Source organism: Balaenoptera ricei, chromosome 1 (assembly GCF_028023285.1).
Source record: "Balaenoptera ricei isolate mBalRic1 chromosome 1, mBalRic1.hap2, whole genome shotgun sequence".
In the NCBI taxonomy this organism is placed as follows: domain Eukaryota; kingdom Metazoa; phylum Chordata; class Mammalia; order Artiodactyla; family Balaenopteridae; genus Balaenoptera; species Balaenoptera ricei.
In genome coordinates this window covers 160624866-160629843 of record NC_082639.1, presented here as the reverse complement: position 1 = coordinate 160629843, position 4978 = coordinate 160624866, and positions in this window count along the sequence as shown.

Here is a 4978-nt window from a genome sequence, read left to right as displayed (position 1 = left end):
TCTTTTGTGGTATTTAGTTTTTAAAGTTTTTTTTTTTTTCAATATCCCCATAGTTCAAAATTCAAAAGATAATAAAAGGGAAGATAGAGACAACAAAAAGTAAAATAGGAGCAGTGATATAATTGGCAGGGCCCAGTCCAAAATGAAAATGCCCCACCCCTTGTCCAAAAATCATGAAGAGTTCCAAGACGGTGACACTGGATCATTAAACCAAGCGTGGGGTCCTTCTGAGCGCAGGTGGCACGCACCCAGGAAACTGTGCCTGAGTAAGCACTATGTTTTCAGTGCCCTCCAGAATGACAGAGCCCTGGCCAGGCCCACCTGGGTCGCTTGGAGATAAAAGGTTCTGTCTTTGCAAAAGCCACATGGAGATTCAACACCAGCCCCAAACCATGCACTTTGAATCTTCCCCAGAGTCAGGAGCCAGGACCAAATGTTCACATGGGGGTGGAGAGTGGGGAGCTGAGGCCCACCGCATCCCTCCTATCAAGACTAGGGGACATGCTAGTGACCAATCTCCAGGGCAAATGGAACTGAGCCAAAACACTGTGGGCTGCTCCACACCCCCTCCCCCACTCCTGAGTCTGAGACTGGCCCTCTGTTCCCAGCCAGCAGGGGCAGGTATTGGCAGAGAGAGGCAGGATGTGGGGCTGTAACTCCGGGCCAAGGGGAGCCCACTAGAGCCTGGGGGGCGGGGGGGGGGGCAACATGTCCCAGGGCCCTGTCCTCAGCATCCTTTCAGAGAAGAGGACCCAGATGAACAAGACTGCTCCGACCAGGCTCCTCCTCTACCCACCACAGCCCTGCTCTGAGGGGCAGCTCCACGCTGCTAGTGAATGATCAGGCCAGGGCTCTGGGCAGCACACGCCCATGGGGCTTGGAGAAAAACAAACCCAGATCTTCTCGCCAAATAAACCTGGCCGGGCCCTACTGGGTGCCATACTGCACAAGGGGATTTGGGGAAATGCTGTTTCTGCATTTGCTCCTGCTCAGCAGGGGCTCCCACTGCACCATCCACAGCCACAGGCAGATGCCGCAGTCAGGCACGTGGCGGGTACCCACAATGTGGTCTTGTTCCCAGGAGCGCACAGTCCAATGGCAGCCTCAAAGCAGCCACGCTGGCAGCAACACCCAAAACTAGTTGCCGCGCTCAGCAGACACAGCTGCGACAGTGGACCCACGTGAGGCCAGGCCTGCTGCATGTGCACCTGGAGGCTCCCTCTGCGGTGTGTGCTGGAGGCGGTGGACAGGCAAGGCAGGAAGTTTCGTCCCAGTAGAGGGCAGCGGCCTGTACCAGGGCACTCTGTGCACGCCTGTCGGGGGCATGGGGGAAGCAAGGGCTTAGAAGATCAGACAGTAGGTTTCCCTTGCTGAAGTACAGAAAAATTGTAACTAAGCTCATAGGCTTGGAGGGGAGCAAACAAGAAACCAGGTGAAGGGGTGCTGGCAGTGAGGGGACAGAAACACTGCCAAGAGCCCTCCTCATATCAGTGAATCCTCCAGAACAGCCCACGGAGGAGGCCGTTGGCCTCATTTTTCAGATGAGGAGACTGAGGCTTCCTCTCTCTCCACTCACATCCCACCAAGTCCTGTCAACACCCCCTCGTCATTGTCTTGCATTCATTTCCTTCTCCCCTCATCCTCTGCTCCAACGGGTCCAGCCGACCACAAGCCTTGCCTAGACCACACTTCCCTCCCCTCGAGCCCCTATCTGCCCTCTTGTCCCTCTTTCCTAGCCACTCCACATGGCAGCCATCGCAGTGGCCTCCAGAGGACAAGTTCTTCTTGTGACCTACAAGGGCCCACCACCGCCAGCCACTGCCTGCTTGCCAGGGCTCAGCTCTGGCCACAGTCTCTCTCGATGCTGCAAACGGAGGACTTTCTCTCAGTCCTCAGGGATGCCTCTCACCTCCCCGCCCTGCCTGGCAGGGGGACCTCTGTTGGGAACTCTGGCCCCTCTCTGGTCCTTCACCAGGCCAATTCCTCCTTAGCTGTTAGTTACCAGCTAAAGCATCATTTCCTTCAGTAAGGATTCCCTGATACCAAGACCAGGTTAGGGACCCCACCATGTGCCCCCCCAGCCCCCCTTATCACAGTGCCAGAACAGTAGCTCCACTAGGATGGAAGTGCCACGGGGCAGGGATTTTCATCGGTTTTATTCACCACCGTCTCCCTCGTGCCCAGAGCAATGCCTGACAAGTGGTTGGGACTGGAGAAATATTTTTGGAAGGAAGAGCTCCTGCAGTATTTTATCATAATTGTTTGTCTGTTTGCCCTTAGACTGTAGTGTCCCTGAGGCAGGGCTTGTTTGTTTTTTTTAATTAACTTCTATTGAAGTGGGCCTGTTTTGATTAATCATTTTAACCCCAGCACTCAGCTAGAGACTGGTGCATAGCACATGATAAATAAATACTGTGGAATATAATAGAATACTGCATAGGTATTTTTTTAAAATAACAATAAAATGTTCTATGTAATGACATGGAATAGATAGCTGAGATGCTATGAAAAGGCAATGGCAGAATCATGGGAATAATATGCTATCTCTTCTATAACAGGAGGCTTAGATAAGACTTTATGTTCATTTTTGCTTGTACATAAAGAAAACTCTGGAAGGATGCATGGAAAATGGATAAAAGCAATTACCTTTCAGAGGGGGACTGGGCAAGTGGGAGTCAAGAGTGAGAGCAAGACTGTTCCTTGTATAATTTTATACTTTGAATTTTGAACTCTGAATTATTACATAATCATTAATTTAAAAGAAGGAAAATGAATATTGGTGGAAATAAGTACAAGCAGGGAAAGGATCAAAACTCCATCCAGGACCTAGCTGCCTCCAGTCAGTCCATCCTATGGCCTTGAATCCAAGGCTGACAAACTTGGATTCTGCCACCAGAGGGTACACGACTAAGAAATGCTCCAAGCCCACATGCTCTGGCCAAGATGCCAAGTCCCCTGAGATGTGGTGAGATCATCTCAAGTTCTCTTGGTTCTCCTGTGTCCTATAGGAGGATCCTGTCTCCTGGGATGTTAACTAGTAACTGAGCGATCGTTTCCAACCTCAGAAGCTCAGCTCTGGAGATAAACTATCAAGTTTGTTCACTCCTTTGTGAATTGCCACACTTAGAGGTAGGAATTTCCCAAGGTTAATCTCAGGGCTTACCAGTTTGTCAACACCCTGGAACCCCCTTTCCTAAAGCCAGCACTGACCCCTGGAAAGACACTGCTCTAGCTTATAGGCTCCAAAGTAAACTTGTACAACTATTTTTTTGGATATTATTGAGTAAGGCACCACATACAGGCCCTCCAGTCCTGCAATTCCACCCTGTACATGCACAACCCTTGCTGGTGCACCAGAGGTCATGATCAAGAATTTTCTCCCACAGTCAACATAATACTAAACAGTAAAAAGCTGAAAGCCTTCCTGCTAAATTCTGGAACAAGATAATGTTGCTCACTCTCACCACTTCTATTCAACACAATATTGGAAGTCCTAGCCACAGCACTCAGACAAGAAAAAGAAATAAAAGATACCCAAATCAGAAGGAAGAGGTAAAATTTTCATTATATGCAGATAACATGATACTCTATATAGAAAACCCTAAAGACTCCACACAAAAACCTATTAAAACTGATAAATGAATTCAGCAAGGTAGCAGCATATAAGATTAATATACAGAAGTCTGTGGCATTTCTTTACACTAACAATGAAATATCAGAAAAAGAAAGTAAAAAAAAAAAAAGATCCTGTTTAAAATCGCATCCAAAAAAAAAAATTCCTAGTAATAAGTCTAACCAAGGAGGTGAAAGACTTATATGCTGAGAACTATATATAAAACATTGATAAAGGAAATCAACAAAGATTCAGTGAAATGGGAAGAGCATATCCCATGCTCTTGGGTTGGAAGAATTAATATAGTTTAAATGGTTATACTACCCAAAGCAATCTACAGATTTAATGTGATCCCTATCGAAGTATCCATGACATTTTCCCCAGAACTAGAACAAATAATCCTCAAACTTATATGGAACCACAAAAGACCCAGAATTGCCAAAGCAATCCTGAGGAAAAAGAACAAAGCTGGAGGCATAACCCTCCCAGACTTCAGACAATACTACAAAGTTACAGTAATCAAAACAGCGTGGTATTGGCACAAAAACACATATAGATCAGTGGAACAGAATAGAGAGCCTGGAAATAAACCCACACACCTACGGTCAACTAATCTTTGACAAAGGAGGCAAGAATATACAATGGAGAAAAGACAGTCTCTTCAGCAAGTGGTGTTGGGAAAGCTGGACAGCCACATGTAAATCAATGAAGTTACAAAACTCCCTCACACCATACACAAAAATAAACTCAAAATGGCTTAAAGACTTAAATATAAGACATGACACCATAAAGCTCCTAGGAGAGAACATAGGCAAACATTCTCTGACATAAATCATAGTAATATTTTCTTAGGTCAGTCTCCCAAGGCAAAAGAAATAAAAGCAAAACTAAACAAATGGGACCTAATCAAAAGTATAAGCTTTTGCACAGCAAAGGAAACCATAAACAAAATGAAAAGGCAACCTACAGAATGGGAGAAAATATTTGCAAATGAAGAGATAACAGGGCTTAATTTCCAAAATATACAAACAGCTCATACAGCTCAATATCAAAAAAAAAATGACCCTATCAAAAAATGGGCAGAAGACCTAAATAGACATTTCTCCAAAGAGGACATAACATAACAGATGGGCAACAGGCACGTAAAATATCCTCAACATCGCTAATTATTAGAGAAATGCAAATCAAAACTACAATGAGGTATCACCTCACTCCAGTCAGAATGGCCATGATTAAGAAGTCTACAAATAATAAATGCTGGAGAGGGTGTGGAGAAAAAGGAACTCTCTTACATTGTTGGTGGGAATGTAAATTGGTGTAGCCATTATGGAGAACAGTATGGAGGATCCTTAAAAAACTAGAAAT